We start from the raw sequence: 19,606 nt of genomic DNA, 5'->3' as shown, positions 1-19,606 counted from the left end.
CTCCTTACTCTCCACTCATCTGCCTGTAATTACCCTCAATGAATAAATAACATTGATGGGCATCACTACTTCAAGCTACGCCGTGCCAAAAACATGCTTTTCAATCGCACACATCTGCGGCTTTGACCGTAATACCGTATAAGTGAAACTGTTCAAGGTGATTTGTTTTCATCCTTGTAAAAGCACAAATTTGATTTCCTCCAGTCCCAAAACAGACAGACGTTGAGTCTGATTTGTTTTTGGCGGAAACTAAATGAAAAATGTTCTCGGCAGAACACAAACCACGCAGTTGGGGGTGAACCGAGGGAGAGGCTTGCAGTTTGGCCAGCACTGCCTTCATGTGCCTTACTCACACAGTCCAGAGGAGGTGTGCTTGGCAATCGATGGGCCTGGGCTTCAGTGTGATCATAGCGGATGAGAGATGAGGACGTTTCCCTGCTTTGGTGACGGCTGCAGGCGTCAGGGTCGATTTGGAGGCCGGCGGATTGAGAGGCGTTATATCTGAGAAGCATGAGGTTCCACTCCGATGAGCAATCTGCTTTATCAAAAGGCCTTTTTCTCAATCAATACAGCTTTCATCAGGGGAGCCCAGCGCTGTGCTGTCCGCACTGTATCGGCTCTCCCACTGGGCAGATGCCATGTGCGGGACAGGCTAATTCCCGCTCAGCTGGAGTCAGTCTGGTCAGCAGTTCTCTTGACCTGCTGAGAGAATTTAGTTCAGATAAACATACACGCATACTCGCTCGCCCAAAGAAAGGTTTATATCTTCATAGAAACTGTTGGGCCATCACATAAAGAATGTATTAAAGGGAAAATCGTGGCTTCTGCCATTTCATTTTACACCCTAGTATCATTAAAAAAAATTTTTTTTTGGTGCAACACTAGTAACCATTTTTGAAAATTTGTGAAGAGCTTCTATGATTCTTTTATGATGGCTTATTGATTTTGTTGTCCTTTTTGGAGCTTGACAGACATGGTCACTATGACTGTCATTGTCTGGCAGTCTAATGCTGCGTTCACACCGGACGCGAATAGCGCGTCAAATTCGCGCCTGCCGCGTCTAGTTTGACGCTTGACCACTTTGTGTTAATTCGCGTGTCAAGAGCGAAATTGACGCACGTAAAAACAAAAGTTTGAAGCAAAATTTACGCGCGTCAGAGGCGAAAGTTTCGAAACCCGTTGGCGCCCATCTTTTTTAGATGTTTATCGAGCATTAGCATTAATCGAGAGAGTCACCGCTCGTATATGCTCTGGAGAGCAGAAACAGCTGCGTAGGGGACATCGTCGCTGTACTCGGGTCCACCAGACCCTCCAGAGGGTTTCAGGAGTTTCACAATTTGCTCCAGGAGCTAGGTTTGGTGGACCTTTTTTTATGTGAAAGATTTGCTTTGTTGTGCATTTTAGTCATATTACAAAATAATTTATTGAGGCCAAACATAAAATAACATTATAAACTGTCACTTCACCACGTGACAGCAGCAAGCAGGCTCCTGATTGGTTAACGCGGCGCGAATTGACGCAGAAGTTCCGATTTTTCAACTCGGGCGGCAGATGCGAATTCGCGCCAAACGCGTGAATGCACAAATAGCACTAATAAAATCATTCGCGCGTAACGCGCTTAACGCGCCAGACACTCAATTCGCGCGAACTTGACGCGCGAATGAGGCGTATTCGCGTCTACCGCGCCGCGCTCTACGCCTCATTCGCGCCGCAGGAATTTTTTACGCGCGTAACGCGTCTTTGCATTGACTTAACATTGAAATGCCTATTCGCGTCCGGTGTGAACGCACCATTAGGTTGTGTAAAAATTACTAAAAAATAATAATAGAATAAATAAACAAACAATTGGATTTGACATATGCAGCTGTGGTCGGAATTATTGGCAATCACATTATGAAATAAATGTTTTTCTCCAAAACACATTGGCCACAATTAATGGCACCCCTAGAATTTTTTTTTTTTTTTAAACAACACCTACAGTATATCACTACATGTTGTTTAGGAGGGTTTCAAGAAAAGTCCCCCCCATCCCCCCCGCCCATCCCGATCCCCATCCCCATCCCCATCCCCAAACCATCCCATATGCAGATTTGTTTTTACAGCCATTTTTGATCATATTCACCAGGGGTGCCAATAATTCTGACCACAACTTTATATATACACAGGCACACACGTTTTCATTTTGTAAATTATTTGTTAATACCTTACATTGAGTTTCTATATGTTAAAGTAATTAATTGGTCATGAAAGCAGTATTTGACTTAAAAATAATAATATACAATATTTTTCTAACATTTATTATTTTTGGCTAATGTTTCTACACATACTAATACTAACACTTACATTTTAAGTTATATAAATTAAAATAAGGTATTGTATTATGAACAAACATGAATTAACAATAGTTTATAATTTACCATTAGCATTTACGAATCCAAGTCAAGTAATTGTTGGTCATTGTTTTGTAATGATACAGTATATAATGCATTTACTAACTTTACAAACTGAACCGTATTTGTAAAAAAATACTGAACCGTATTTGTAAACCGTATTTATAATTGACATTCTTGTAGTTCCCTCCATTTATGAATATGACAACTCCTGTCACGTTGCCTAATGGGATAGTAATGTGTCCATTTGAAACATATTTCATAATTTCTGTTTTTGGCATATTCGGACATACTACGCGTTTGATGTACTTTTTGCATGTTGCGTAAGCATATTAGAATGTGTGCTTTTTTACTGGAATCAATGCATTTTGTACCAACATATCTGGTTTCATAGGAGAGAGCCCATTGCAGGGAATCAAGGTGAGGATGTGGCGAGGGCGCTTTAATGAAGTGGCGTGGCGGCGATGAGCATATCTGGAGGAGGACGGCTGCACAGGGATTACTGCCTTAGTCCTCTAGCACAAGGAGAACAGTGAATTAATCTCCAGTCTCGCCCATTCAATGAGTCCCCAGAGCTTGCTTAATTAACCTAATAAAAATACTAATAGAACCATTTCCAAAGGTAAATTTAATTTACTTGTCAGCGTTGTACATCAATAGGGATAAGGACGGGTGGGCACTCGTGTCTCAGTGAGCGTCCACGCCGGCCCCTAATAAATACCAACTCGTTTACATCCACATCTGATTATGCCTGCTGTCAGTGGCCACAGTTAAATTATGATGAAAAGAGGGGGCTGAGAGCAGAATTAACATGACCAAAGATTAACGCAATATTTGTCTAGGAAGATGATGGGATTTCTGTCTCTCTCTGACACTAGGGACACCCGATCATAAATTTACTTAGCACTAGTTTATGATAAACATTTTGTAAGCTTTATATTCTAATTGCTTTATATTCTAACACGTGCAGAACACTTTTTGCAGAAGGTGTATTATTCAGCCTGAGGGTGGCGCTCTAATGTTGATTGGCAGACTTTAAGTACACACGACACGTGCATAGAAGGCTGTCTTAGAATTGCCTTTATGTAGTATTTATTGCCTTCAAATGTTGTTTTAGAATGTTACAAGTTGAGGAGGGATTCCAGTGAGAAAAAAAAAAAAAGTCTATTCTCATAACAAACATAAAACAAACACGACAGAACTATGTAAAGGCTATTCATGTAAGCATGTTTAAACTAAAGGATTTATAGTTATAGTTTAATTAATTTTATTCGCTACTCCACATAAGACGAACAGACATGCCAACTAGTTACTGACCTGATGCAGACTGATATAGTCTTGGTCTGGAGGAAGGTTTACGTGAAGTAACGTGAAAATAAGCGGGGCAGTCTGAAATCTCCCACAATGGCTCTAAATTAGAATGTGCTGCAGTTCCATTTTTCACCACAAATTTACATTGTGGGGCACTGTAGAGCTGGGAAGGGCTTAGGCACCCTCTGCCCCACTTATTAATACATGCCTACTGTTACATTTTAATATATCCTGTTCACTTTACAACTTAAAATAGTCTAGAAAATCTGAACACATTTTCAGTTTTTTATTGATTTAGTTTATATAGGTCTATGTTTAGGACAAATATTTTGGGGCACTGCCCCACCTGCCCTTAAAGATGAGCCGCGGCTGCTTACTGCCACTCCTTCTCCCCTTTATGATGTGATTGCTTACCTCAGCCATGAACGGTGTCAACTCGTAAAACAAATTTCATTAAAACAGATAGCTATATATCTGTTCCCCAAATGGGGTTTAAGCAAATGCAGTTCATATGGAGCAATCATTAAAAAAACTTACTGGCGGGAACTTTGTGGCAATGTACTACCGATGTACTACCAAGAGCCATTAAGCCCATCTCATTACTGCCCTCCCAATGACTGTGTAATGACCTGCAATCATTTGTAAGTGAATAACTATTAAAAGCCCTGGCAGCTGGGAGAATGCTTTTAAAGTCAAATTAAAACACATGGGAGGTAGCCTCTTCCATGCATAATATGTATCTATAGACACATAACAGGCTCCCCATACTTTTTTCACTACCAAGGATATTTCATCTCCAAAGAGACAAGAGAGATAGAGGGACTGGAATTTAAAGAGGTGTTCCGTCGACATGCTCTTGTTTCAGGCGCTATGATTGAATATTACGGTCTTTGGTGTGATTGTGGCCTCCAATGATGGGCTGTTGTGTGTGTGTGTGTGTCTAAGCCCTTTAGGATGTGCATAGACACAGCTGTGGTCCTTGGAGTGAGCAGACCCTCACGAGTGCATTGTTCTGTCGCCATCATGCGTGAAGGGGACCAATCAGAGGCTTTTATTTTCCTTACTTGCTTTGTGAATAGATAATTACTTCTGCAAGAGACTTTTATAAACTGTGGATGACTTTTAACTTTCTCAACAGAGACGGCAGGCTCAAACCCTCCAGGTTTAAGATTCTGTGTTGAACACAGACAAAAAGAGTTCTGAGAGGAGGTATTGATCAGTAGTCACGTGGTATACAATATATGTTTTTACAAATCTAATCATAGATAATAAAGACCAGCACATTTCTGTTTGACTGTAGGGGTTACTGACGCTGAAAGAACGACCCTGTACCATGTACTTAAATCCCTTTTACAGATTTCTAGAAACCACTTGTGTTCAATAATATGACCCGACAGGCGAAGGCCTACCTCATATGGAACAACAAAGGGAGGGACACATTATCCTCTACTATTTTTGAAGAAATTTGAAAACTTTTAGCATTTAAGTCTTCTAACTAACTAATGTCTTCTTTCTTTTTCTGTTTCTCTATATATTTATGTAACTAATTAACTCATTAAAAATGTATCTAATTAAAGTGCTAAAAGTAATTAATTAAAATTGTCTCTAATTTAAAAAAAATATCTTTAAAATATATCAAATTAAATGACTTAATTATATTTTACGTTTAATAATAATAATAATAATGATATATTGTAATGTAATGTGTAAGTATAAAAGTTATTTATATATATTGATATATTGATTTATATTAGATTTCCATCTTAATATATATTATAATAAATTACTTATTTTACATTTAAATACATATTTAATATATTTCCATGATGTTGTGTGAATGCTGATGTGTGAAATAATAATAATAATAATAATAATTTTTTAAAAATATGAATAGTACGACTTTCTGCTCTGATTTAAGACATCTTTAAGGCCTTAATTTGTTTAAAGGCGAATTAAGACTTTTTAAAGACCCACAGAAACCCTGTCATTTCAAATGCTAACACATAAAAAATAAATACAAATAAAATTTTTTTTTTTTGAAATCATAAACATTTGCAATGACACTCTCTATGACACTGACAAGGGCATCCTTACAATAAAAAATCTGTAAACACAAACACACAATTGTTAAGACAACATATTATTACTATTATTATTATTATGATGCTCATTGACTTACTGCCATCATATCCATCGTTTTCAAACAAGCGCTAGTAACATCCGGAAGTAAATGAACTTGTACATGCAGATTAACACCAGTCAGTATGGCTTACACATGTGACGCCAAAATACGTGACGTTACCTTGCTACAGTCTGGAGTGAGAGGTGTCTTGACTGTTGACCCTGTCCCAAATGGCACACTTCATAAGCACTTACGGTCTTGTGGACTTACAGTGGCTGCTGCATGCACGTGTCTGTTAAGTCCATGAGACCGTAGGGCAGGGGTGTCCAAAGTCAGTCCTGGAGGGCCACTATCCAGCAGAGTTTAACTCCAACACCTGCCTGGGAGTTTCTTGTATGCCTTGTGAGACCATGATTATCTGGTTCAGGTGTGTTTAATTGGGGTTGGAGCTAAACTTTGCAGGACAGTTGCCCTCCAGGAGCAGGATTGGACACCCCTGCCGTAGGGTGTCCCATTTGTCATTTTAGGTTTCAAACTCCCCCTTTGTGGTCGATATGCGTCTTCAATGCGCATGCCGAGCCCGATCTGAAGAGAGCTCCGCAGCAGACAGTCAAAGCGGCGTTATGTCACGAAAGTGCAGACTCATAGGAAGACCACAAGAGTTTAGGGTGCCATTTGGGACAGGAACGTTGAGTGTCAGCTGGTTTTGAAGCTTTGAGATGTTGTAACCATCACCCACCACAAGGTGGACAAGTATGTATATCCGTAGTAATATAGAGTCTTTTTATAGACGTCACATTTGATAATATCAGGGTTTCATATTTTAAGGCTGTAACAATTTCATTTGACCTATATTGCAAACGTTGACCCTTTTAAAAAAACTGATTCAAAGCATAAAACAAAGTTGCACAGCTCCTCCTCAACTTTAAATCTCCCCTCATTTCCCAGTCTGATCAAGATTTCTCTTTGAGGACTTGATATGCTCCTGTATCTGAACGGCACCACAGAGGGCGGAACGACAGGAAAGAGCGAGGAGAGAAAGCAGGAGGAGGGAAGAAAATGTTCTGTGTTTTGGTGTCACTGGGGGCTACGTGCTTTTTATATGTCCCAGTAGAAAAGAGAGAAGACGCATGTAAAGGAGTAGAGATGGAGAGAGAGAGATAGAGGGATTCTCTGGAGGGGGATCTAAGACTGTGTCCGCCACCGCCACCTTAAGCCACCATCCTCCTGTTGGTTTTAATTCACTTCCACAGGAAATCTAGATCCGCTTCCCTACAACACAGAGCTAGCTTATCTGTTTCTTCCTATCCTGTAGAATCAGTTCTCCAGGGATGTGTATGTTTGTGTGGGTCAGGTTTTGGCTGCATTCTGGGGACCCCACAAAGTAAAGCCTGCAATCACCTACATTGTGGGGGGCAGCCAGAGAAAAAAATATATAATTTTAGCGAACATAATAAATAATCACAAAATTGCAGTAAAGTTTTATTTCATTTTATTTTTATTTTTGCAGTTAGAAATGTAATGCCTTGAAATGATATTCATCATGATGTTACAGATTTAATAATAATAATAATAATAATAATATATCTTATGTTGTATAGCTAGTGTTCTAATAATTCTTATTAGCTAACTACATGTGTGTGTAATGTTATACCTTTTTCAGCCTATCTATATCTATCTCTGTCTCTCTCTTTTTCTGTTGTTACCACATACAGTGCCCTCCACAATTATTGAACCCCCTGGTAAATATGATCAAAATTGGCTGTAAAAAATAAATCTGCATCGATTATCCTTGTGATCTTTCATTCAAAAAATGTGCAAAATTCTAACCTTTCATTGAAGTAAAAGAATTGAAAGTGGGGGGAAATCACATTATGAAATAAATGTTTTTCTCCAAAACATGTTGGCCACAATTATTGAAACCCCTAGAATTTTTTACGAGTAAAATATCTCTGAAGTATATTCCCATTAATATTTACCTTTTTTAGTACACCAGGGTGACTAGGAACATGAAACTGTCCAGCTATGACTTCGTGTTTCACAGAAGTTTAAATATGAGGAAACACAAAGGCCAAATCCCCTTAATCATCCATCACAATGAGTAAAACCACAGAATATAGTTCTGATGCGTAGCAAAAGATTGTTGAGCATCACAAACTAGAAAGTGGCTGTAAGACAATAGCTAAAGAATTGAAAATCCCCATTTTGACCATCAGGGCAATAATTAAGAAGTTATAACCAACTAAAGATGTTATGAATCTGACAGGAAAAGGACGTGTGTCTATACTGTCTTAATGCACGGCGAGTATGAAAGTTTGACTGGCCAAAGACTCTCCAAGGATCACAGATGGAGAATTGCAGAGATTAGTTGAGTCTTAGGGTCAGAAAGCCTAAAAAAAAAAATTATCAAACAACCCCTACATCCCCACATGTTGTTTGGGAGGGTTTAAAAAAAACCCTCCTCGCTCATCCAAAAACAAATTCCAGCAAATTTAATTGTCAGACACGACTGGATCTTCAAACAACACAGGGTTCTGTGGTCAGATGAGACTAAAACAGAGCTTTTTGGCAGCAAACACACTAGATGGGTTTGGTGAACACAAGGATAAAAAGTACCCCATGTGTACAATTTAATATACCATTGGATCTTTAATGTTGTGGGCATATTTTTCTGCTGGAGGTCCTGGACTTCTTGTTCAGATACATGGCATTGTGGATTCTATCAAATATCAACAGATAAAAAATCTAAACCTGACGCCTTCTGCTAGAAATCTTATAATATGCCGTGGTTGGATCTTCCATCAGGACAACGATCCAAAACAAACATCAAAATCAAAACAAAAATTTGTTGTGGAGCACAAAATGAAGCTTCTGCCATGACCGTCTCAGTCCCCTGACCTGATGAGTGGGCTGAACTGAAGAGGAGAAGCACCAACATGGATCTGGGAATCTGAAGGATCTGGAGAGATTCTGTATGGAGGAATGGTCTCTGATCTCTTGTCAGTTATTCTCCAAACTCATCAGGCATTATAGAAGAAGACTCAGAGCTGTTATCTTGGCAAAAGGAGATTGCAAAAAGTATTTAATAAAAGGGTTTCAATAATTGTGGCCAACGTGTTTTGGAGAAAAACATTTATTTCATAATGTGATTTCCCCCCACTTTCAATTCTTTTACTTCAATGAAAGGTTAGAATTTTTCACATTTTTTGAATGAAAGATCACAAGGATAATCGATGCAGATTTATTTTTTACAGCCAATTTTGATCATATTTACCAGGGGGTTCAATAATTGTGGAGGGCACTGTATACATAGCAATGACCTAGCGCTCACTATGCAGACACCATGCTGTGAATTCCATCTAACCAGAGAAACAAGAGGAAATTGTTATGCAAATGAAAATGCACTGGCTATTCTAGAAAGGTTGTAATGTTTGTGTGTGTGTGATTGTATTTGTGTGCTTATATGTTAGAGTAATTCAGGGAGTAAAATAAATGCAGAGAGAGTGAATATACCAGGAGTGTGTTTCAGAAGCATTCTCATTCAACATGGATTGTTAATACAAGAAATAAGCATATATATTTCCTGGTGTGAGGATTTTCAAAGCCTCATTTGTAATCTTTGTGTTATACACAGCTTCCCCATTCTTAAAGTGACAGCGTCTGATAAGAGTTGATTGTGAAAGGTGAAAGGTGAAGTGTGTCATTTCTGCTCCATTAGCATCACCAAGCAGGGTTGCAAAAAATAATGTTTTCAAACTCATTTCCTAAATACTCCTTCTGTCTGCTATTGGTCAGCTAAACAAATAGCCCCGCCCCAAACTCCCTGCTGAAACTGAGCAATGTTTTGATAGCACCACAGTTTTACACTGATCTTCAAATCTTAAAGTTTTTTTTTATTATTTATTTTTAGAAAATTATATTTTCATTAATACTTTAAGTGACAGCATTTTTTTTTTCTTTATTATAAAAACATTTTGTTTCAAATAATTGCTCTTTAAAATTTCTGTTCATCAAAGAATCCTGAAAAGAAAAAGTTTTCCACAAAAACATGAATCAACACAACCTGTTTTCTACATTAATAATTAGAAGAAATGTTTTCTGAAAGATCATGTGACACTGAAGACTGGAATAATAGCTGCTTAAAATTGAACACCAACACAGAATTAAGTTATATTTAAAATATATTAAAATAGAATAAAACACTTTTTTTTATCAAATTAATGTACTTTTCATTAACAAAAGATACTTCTTTCAAGCATTATGAAATCTTACGGACCACCAACTTTTGAACGGTAGTGTACATTACATTAGTATACTGTACTGTAGTGTACATACTATATTAGCGTAGTTTGAATTTTTTTTGTGTTACTATTTTTCTTTTTATAAAGAATACAGAAAACGACACACTTTAAAGACTTCCTTTCATTGGAAGCTTCAAGATTTCAGCACCTCAGCACAAAATCCACCCTCAGTGATTCAGCGAAGCAGGATGGAGGTTTTCTCTCGGGTGGGTGAAGTGATTGTTCCCTTGTTTGAGTGTTTATAGGCAGGAGGATGTAGTCCTCAGTGTTACTGCCTAATAAAAAAGCTTGCATGCTGTGTGATTAAATAACAGGGATGGCAGTAAAGAGAAAAGACATAATGATGGTTACATGCAGGTCAGTTACAATTTAATTGTCATTGCACTTCATTGCGAACGTATCAATTCGCTGCTGCTTAGCTGAGCAGAAAACAATGCTTTAGCACATAGAGGGAGTCCTGCTGACTGCCTGTCAATTTATCCAGTCTCATCCTTGTTTTATTTGTCTCCTCTCTTCTTTAAGAAAACAAGTTGAATTTTCCTATACTGTAGATGGAGTAAACTAAAGCCACTGGTCTCTTTGGTTATCACTCCACCTTGTTTAACACTACTTTTGAGAAACATACAGTATAATAGCTTGAAATAATGTGCTATTATAAATTCTAAATGGATTTGAATTGTATTAATGATTTAGAGTAGACGTTGATAACTTCTCTGATTGGGGCTTTTGGAATAACAGTGCAATGGTTTTGCTCTGGTTTGGTTGACACTTAACAGATTTTTTTTTCTTTTTTTTCTTCTTCTGTTGACATATTTTGTTTTTGTGGCTGTAAATTGCATCAGGTTGCATCAGGGTTAGCCATACTTAGAGCAATGCTGATTCCTTTTTTTGTGTCTGTCCAAATCCTTTTATGAGTGGGTCTCTAAATGGCACAATCCACACTAGCTCCAAAGAAGATAATACACTGGTCGAGTCTGCACACTCCAAACGGTCTCCCCACTGAGCTATCTTAAAGTCCATAAGTCTTAGTCAAATGTCACGACATGACTGATGCATTTTTAAAAAGAGAGCCGTTGAAGATAATCAAAGTGCGGGCCTGGTGTGCTTGTTAGGGCTCCCTCTGTCTGTCCGGTTCCTCTGAAGTCTGTTCGGACTGCTTCTGTTTACATTTCTCAGCTCGTCGCCTGTGACAGTCCACATATGGTCATTTATCAAAGATCTGCGCTTCACAAGAAGCTGTTTTTGTGAAGCTGTCAGCTCAGATATAGCCAGTGATAGCTCTGTAGACTTTATTGTACAAACTTGTCAGAATTCCCATCAGACTCGCAATCGCAGCCAGCCATGTAGTACCCCCCTTCCATCTCTACCCCAATGATTTGTGTTCAGATGAAAAACCCAAACCATCCCAATAAAGTTTTGGCAACGATGGGCCGGTTTAATTGGCAGGCAATTGACGCGCCAATAGACTGTCATCCTGGGGGTCAAGAGTAATTTATTGAGAAGCTAACTGCCTTTTTTTTTTCGGGCCGCCGTTCCATATTGAAATTCCCATCCAGACTGTATTACACGAGAAGATGATGACTTAATCCCCTGTTAATTAGAATAACATTTCCAGCAGCTGAGGCTTAGCTGTTAATGCGAGGGCTGCAGGCCGCTCAGGAAAGACCGGCCGGCCGGCCCCAGAGTGGGAAGCTTGGCCTGGGCTCAGAGATCCAGGCAGCGGGGGCAACTCTCCACACCTCCAGCGGATGAGTGGTGGAAAGCTGTTAAATCCGCCGCTGATGACTCTCTCGTCGGCTAATAAGCTCATGTTTATTGGCAGGCTCTGTCCTTCAGTGGCCTATTTTCAGCAGCAAATGGAAATATGTAATAGAAACACAGAATCCTCATATGGTAGTGCAATATTTTTAATAAGCTAATTTTCCATTGTGACAGAAATGTTTTTTTTTTTTTTTTATATAGACAAAGCATGTTGAACTTCCACCTCAAAAAAAAAAAAAAAAAAAATCTATCTGTCTGTCCGTCCGTCCGTCCCCCTCACACAATTTCCGCAGTAACCTAGAAATAGCATTTGTTCTTCATTTAATGTCATAATGTATTTCTATAATATTTTCTTAAAACGGTTTATTTCCGGATTTAAATCCCAAATTTTCAGTGTGGTCTCATGCTTTTAGACCTTCCTGTAAATAGACACAGACCATAAAGTACAGGTTTAATGCAAGATTAAAATACTTTCTTTTTTTCTTTTTTTTTCTGCAAGGTGCTTTTGCAGCGATTAACTGCCAGCTTCACCTTCGGACAGAGTGCAGAAGTGAAACCGGAAATGGCAGTGCCAGGTTTGCCCTGTTCTGTTTCTATCCCAGTATTAATCCAGCAGGCTCTCTACTCTTTAAGAAAGACCTCATTACCAGCCTCATTGATTGTGCTTCCTGCATCAACGACCACAGCTTCTTTTGCCACACCAGCTGAGAGAAATGGAGAGAGAGAGAGAGAGAGAGAGAGAGGAGGCTTAGCCCAGTGCATCTGTGTGTCCTGCATTATGGGTAGGGAGGTAAGCAGTAGGCAGGAGGTTTATGGTGCTGTAATTGGTAGTTAGTGTGATATTTGTAAGACAAATAGAGCTATATGTGTGATTCCTACTCTCTCTCTCCTCTCTAGTCTTTACAGCCACCAAAGGGCCTCATTATAGCCCACCGCAGCCCAGGCCTCACTGCACCACACACACATAGGACTGGAAGTTGTGTGTGACAGTGTGGCTGCCAGGACTGATAGATGATACAGTAAGTGTGGTATTCATTGAGAGAGGACCCTGACGGTCAGGGGAATGAAACGGCTCTTCATTACAGCGCACCCGATGGACGTTTTACACTCTCGCTGTGCACTGCGGGACTGACCGAGTTTACCATGGTCACTCATGCATATACGGGGTTCAGAATTAACTTTTTTTTTGTTTGTTGCAAGACTTGCCATTGGCGAGCAAATAGAGAAAATACTGGGGAGAGAAACGGCCATCTTATGACATCATGTCTAAATTGAAATAAAGCTGAAATAAAATATAAATATTAGATGAAAAAAAAATTGTCTTGGCAGCTAACTGAAATAAATAAGTTGAAGAACAAACATTTCTTAAAAAAAAAAAAAAAAAAAAAAAAAAGAACAAACTAAATCTTAATTTAAAATGAAAGGTAAAATTAAACATTTTAATAAATACTATAATAGCGTATATATAGTACTTTGGAGAGTAGTCTAACATGGATGCGTAATAAACTGCCGTTCCTGCTACTTGATAAATATTCAGTATTTGTTCCATTAAAACGAACTGCAGTGAGGTGCAGTTAGCAGTGAGAACTCACTTTCTTTCATCCCTTTCTCAACCAGCTGCTGTTTATTCGCAGACGTGTGCTTGTGTGCGCGCCCGTCCCCTCCTTTAAAGGAACTGGAGCGGGCCGCAGGGTAGATTACCGCTGAAATCACGACTTGTTCTCTCGCTGTCGGCTACCAAGTGTGAACACACTTCAGCTCTGGGAAGAGAGGGAGAAAAAAGACGAAGAGAATTATAGAGCCAAAGCATCTGAAACTCTCTCACACTCTCTCACACTCTCTCTCTCTCTCTCTCTCTCTCTCTCTCTCTCTCTCTCTATATATATATATATATATATATTGTGTGTGTAAACACAAGCCTCTGTTCTATAGTACAATTAATTGCAACTGTAAAACAGTAAATGATCTGAGAGGAGTAAATAAGGTGTTTTTTCTTTTTGTTTTCATTAAAAACAGCATCAGCACTCAGTCTTTTTGCCGTCACGCCAGCATTCAGGAGTCGTATTCCTGGATGCACAAACAGTGTGTAATTATCCCAGCCTCCCTGCTGTTCTCTCCTCTCTCTCTCTCTCTCTCTCTCTCTCTCTCTCTCTCTCTCTCTCTCTCTCTCTCTCTCTCTCTCTCTCTCTCTCTCTCTCCCTCCCTCTCCCCCTCATTCGGTCTCTGCATATCCCACACTGGAGTGACCGAGACCCAAGATGATTCTCTCTCTCTCTCTCTCTCTCTCTCTCTCTCTCTCTCTCTCTCTCACTGTCGCTGTCACACAAGAGGAAAAGAGCTCCTCTCTTCATTACAGAAGGACCTGATCCAACTTGAAAGATGCAGCCATTATTCTTGACTATCTGGACTCCCCCCTATCTTCCCTGTCACTGGCTTATTGTTTGGCCTCCTGGGGTTGCATTTTAAACCTGCACTGTCGCTCTAGCCCAGAATGAGGGTTTCATCGACTACTCATAATGTCTGCATGCTGTTAGAGGAAATTCTGGGGGAAAAAACATGTAAATTGTTTTATGCAAAAATAATGACATTTGCTTCATAATGCAGAGGGAGTGATGCATGTGTGTGTTTATAGTGCAGAGGTGTGATGCAAAGGAACGTTATGACAAATGCAAATAAGAAAAACAAAATGATCACATTTGCACAGTAGTCCGAAGCCAGTTTATGAAAAAATAAAAGTTTCTGCAATTCTAATTACCTTGAACTTTTTGTAACCATAATATTCATTAATATGATTTGATAGTTCAAAGCCATCTGGTTGCCTCATACTTTAAGCAAAAACTAAAGTTTTTATTTTTATCATATGTTAGCTGTGGTCACTTCACATAAGTAAAGGGAGTTGAGCTATTCAATGCAGTTTAGTCCATTTCATACATTTTAAAAGTAAATTTCATAAACCTTGCAAATATTAATGCGGTTTCAGCCAAATGTGCTCATGGTCTATGATGATGTGCTTGGCAGACTTGAGTAAATCTTCCAGATGTGTGTTTACTGGAACTCTGAAAGAGAAAATACTTAAGTGTTTAGCATTATTTAGTATTATTTAGTATTAGCATTTTGAGTTTAGGCAAGAATTATTTTTTTGCAATATGCAGGTCTATCTCAATTTTGGGATAGAGAATTGATTTAAAAATATAATAATAATAATAATAATAATAATAACAATCAGCATTATTATTAATAATAATAGTAGTATATGTAATAGTAGTAATAGTGTTTTTGGTTATTTCTTTCTTTTAGAAATGTCCACTATTTACCTACAACATAGTTCCATCCTTTTAATGTCTAAATGTTGCTGAATTTCCAATAACATGTTTTTCAACTAGGCTGCAGTCCCACCCACATTATTCTCCATTTACATTTTTTTTCTTTCTTTTCTTCATTTTCCCCCCTTCAGGACAGCAAGTGAGTGTTGCAGTTCATTTGAAACGATTGTCACTGGAATTGGTTTTGCAAGGCACTGAGAGAGTGATGGCCCCAGTCATTATGTCTCTGCCCGCTTAGCATGCTGGTAATTAGGGACTGAGAGAGAGAGAGAGGGCAAGTGAGAGAGAGAATGAGAGGAGAGGCTGCCACTCTGGTTCACAAGGGTGAAAGAGACTTTATTAAGAGTCAGAGACAGATCACAACTGCTAAGTGACCCACCAAGGTCAGGATCAAGGGCAGACTTTGTAATTAGTATGCTTTTCTAGGAGGAAGGCTACAGTGCCATTGTTCTGCCACAATCAAATTAGCCCCTCCACTGTGGACCCTGTATCATGACCTCAGGGCCTGGACGGCTTCTTCTGACAGAATAGCAATGATACAAGAGAATATGTACTCTGGCTTCGTAATGGACCCACGACCAAATTTCTGATTAATTTATTTATTTGTAACTAGGATATCAGACTAGACTAGGCAAGTATTTCCCAATCTTTTTTGTTATATATTACCCCACGGTCCATTTTAGTGAGGCTCAGGTAGCCCTTCATTGACACTGAGCCACAAATGTTCCTTTAAACACATACTTGGTTTTTAACATATTTCAAAATAAAACATGGTGAATGCTATAATCTTTGTCATGGAATACCCTTGTTTGTATACATACTTCACAGTTTGAATGCTCCTGTATCCATTACATTATTTACAAGATCTGAGGTAAATTGTCCATAGTGTTTTTCATTATGACAGTTAAAGTCACTTAAAATGATATTCAAACTCACAAATAAAACTATTTTAATATGCAAAACATAATCAGTAGCCTACTTTAGCTGTCAGCCGCAATGTTACAGAAATAGAAACCATTCCAAAAATAGAATCCCTGTTTGCTCGTCACGCATCACTGTCGCGACTGGTTAGAACAAAAACTGGAAAAGAAAAAAACAAAACAATGAAAACATGCATTTTATCACGCTGTGGCATTGCACCTGGTTAGGGCACGCATAAAATTCACACTTGTGCATATACAGTACATGTTGGTCACATTGATACAAACTCTGAATCAACATGCTCTAATGCTAAATTTATATATATTGTAATCATTATGTTCACAACTTGTAATAATTACTTCAAAGCTCACTGTTTCTGCCTAAAATTAATACATTGTTCGCTAACTGCGTGATCTGTATCTGTACTTGGACACAGTCACCTCTGATAACAGATCACTCTAAACTGTAATGTAGACACACATGCATTTTCTGTAAAGCTGCTTTGAAACAATATTGTGAAAAGTGCTATACAAATAAATTTGAATTGAATATCATTGTAGCACAATTTATGCTGAACACAGTGTAATCAGACTTTAGCCATTAAAATGTTAGAAGTTACTGAAATAAGCACAAATGTCTGGCCATGAGAAAACATCTCCTTGGTCTTAAAAAATCCTCAGATTTTAGAAGTTTAAAGTGGTCATTATTACGATAAACTAATAGCAATAAGTACTGTTGCAGAAGACTGTTGGAGACTTACCAAATAGCTTCCTCTCTTTTTAATAAGGCACTTGAGCTTGTTTGTCTACAGTTGAGTGGACAGTAGCAGAGAAACGTTCTCTGAGAAAGACCTAACCGCAAATATATTTATAAATGAAACCCAGATGAGATGTTTAACAAAAGTACTCAAACTCATTTGCACTCTTTGTACGGTGGAATTTAAATACCACAGAAGCTCAAGTATGAAATATCACCAATACAAGCAGAATACTCTGTCATTTGTACATATTTTAATGAGGAGTTACGACATACAGGTACCAAAGACAAAAACAAGTACCCCCTGGAACCTGCTTAAGGACCCCCTGGGGTACATGTACTGTAAGCCTGGATGGAAATTACTTGGTTAGACTGCTATCGTTCATTCTAGCTCTGCAAAATTGTTGGATTGTTTTTTTTTTTGTTTTTTTCTCTCGGTTACATGGCTTCAGTTCGTTCTGTCGTTCTTATGAAGAGCATTGAGCTTGTATCTGAGACCTTTTAAAGGGATACTTCACCGTTTTTTCATATTAAACTATGTTATTCCCTTAACTAAGACGAGTTGATACATACCTCTATCGTCTCAGTGCGTGCACTAAATCCCTCTGTCTTGCGGCGAAACTTTGTTAGCCCAGTTCATTTAATATGGGCCAAGCAGAGAAGATACCAAACACCTCCACGTTTTCCCTATTTAAATACAGTTACTCGCGAAGTGTAACTCGACCTAGGACGGTGACACAAAACAAAACGTTGCGCTTTTCTAAGCGTGTAAAATGGATAACTATTTTGTATGGCGGAATACCATAGCAAGTGCTTGTAAGCACTTCGACTTGGCGTAGTAATATCTTCACTCGTGAAAAATCCTCTCACCGGCCCCCGCTCCCTCTAGTGAAGATATTACTGCGCCAAGTCGAAGTGCTTACAAGCACTTGCTATGGTATTCCGCCATACAAAATAGTTATCCATTTTACACGCTTAGAAAAGCGCAACGTTTTGTTTTGTGTCACCGTCCTAGGTCGAGTTACACTTCGCGAGTAACTGTATTTAAATAGGGAAAACGTGGAGGTGTTTGGTATCTTCTCTGCTTGGCCCATATTAAATTAACTGGGCTAACAAAGTTTCGCCGCAAGACAGAGGGATTTAGTGCACGCACTGAGACGATAGAGGTATGTATCAACTCGTCTTAGTTAAGGGAATAACATAGTTTAATATGAAAAAACGGTGAAGTATCCCTTTAAAGGCCTGTTCACATCAAGACTGAAAACTGTAAAGATAACAGGAAAGTAACTGAGTAATCGATGGGTTAACCTGTTAACTGTCAGCCATCTTTTTGAGCAGATCTGAACTTAAATGGCTATTTCATGAAAGTTTTGGAATGTAGACAAATGGTTGGTCTTAGATTAGTGCAGAAGTGAAAGCACTTTTGAAAAGCTATATGTAAAAAAAAAAAGTTATAGAAGTTTAAGTTGACTGCAAACAAATCTACTGAACTAAACATTTTCACAGGATTCGATTGATATCCAATTCAGGATGATTACCAATTCAATTGGGGGGAAAATAAAATAAAAAAGTGCGGCAAGATTCTTGCTACCGGGACACTGACAGTTAACTTTACCACTGCCTGCTTATCTATAAAAAGTTGTCATGTGCCCCATCTCTCTATTCACAATTCCCAAAAAGGGCTCCTTACACACACACTCTCTCTCTCTCTCTCTCTCTCTCTCTCTCTCTCTCTCTCTCTCTCTCTCTCTCTCTCTCTCACTCTAAAGTGTCATTCACACCAATGACAATAACTATAACGATCAAGCTATAATAATTATTCTAATTCTATGTGAATTGGGAAGTCCACTCTACAACTAGAACAATAACGGCACAGAGGAACAACATCTTTGGAATCACTTTTAGAAAAAAAAAAGAAAAAGAAAAAAAAAACATTCTCAGCTGCTTAATGATAAAAACATTGACAGCCAATCAGAATCCACCTGACGTTAAGGAGCTTGAGCATTTAAAGAGGCATGATGATATAAATGTATTGCATTTATATTAAATAGACCGTTATTGTCAATTGGTGTGAATGCTAACATTGGTTTTCTGTCTTTCTCTCTCTTCCACAGTAGACCTCAATATTGAAATTCCATAGCACACATCTCTGGGCACACTATCCTCTTCTTCTGTGTCATAAACCATCACACTTCTAGATGAATTAGAAACATCAGCTTCGGCACAATCAACACAGCGAAACGACAGAGAGATGAACTCAAGACGCTGGCAGCGTTACTGCAACCCTGACGGCAGATACCCATCTTCACTCAGCCACTTCCTTCACACACACACACACACACACACACACACACACACACACACACACACACACACACCACACACACACACACACACACACACACACACACACACACACACACACACACACACACACACACACACACCCTGCATTAAAACGCTCCGTTCTCTCCCTCCAGCATCCTTCCCATTAATTCTCTCCCTTTCAGCCTCTTGCGTTTGTCTGATTTAACAAGATAAGATTTGAGATCTGATGTTGGCTGTTCCTAATGTACCATAGTGTCCACAATGGGAGCTGCACCCCAGCTTCTGAGAGAGGCATAAATCGACTATTCAGTGGGAATTGGGGGAGATAATTAGATATGCAGCATAACAATTTTACAGCCCTAGCCTCAGAAATTGAAATAGTGGAGATTAATG

General features: G+C 38.8%; 1 protein-coding gene across 4 annotated transcripts in view; it reads left to right on the top strand.

The window, feature by feature from the left end:
- The window catches only part of LOC309487264 (uncharacterized protein), a 315,296-nt gene that overhangs the window by 121,970 nt on the left and 173,720 nt on the right, over positions 1-19,606 (top strand). For all 4 annotated transcript variants that reach the window (XM_082154874.1, XM_082154876.1, XM_082154875.1 and 1 more), the window contains one exon: positions 12,385-12,460. The gene's annotated coding sequence lies outside the window, so the exon portion shown is untranslated. The remainder of the gene's footprint in view (positions 1-12,384; positions 12,461-19,606) is intronic.

Source organism: Leuciscus leuciscus (assembly GCF_965113295.1).
Source record: "Leuciscus leuciscus genome assembly, chromosome: 22".
Taxonomy (NCBI): Eukaryota; Metazoa; Chordata; class Actinopteri; order Cypriniformes; family Leuciscidae; genus Leuciscus; species Leuciscus leuciscus.
Note: the sequence above shows the minus strand (reverse complement) of the source record. Positions and strands in the feature narration are given on the sequence as shown.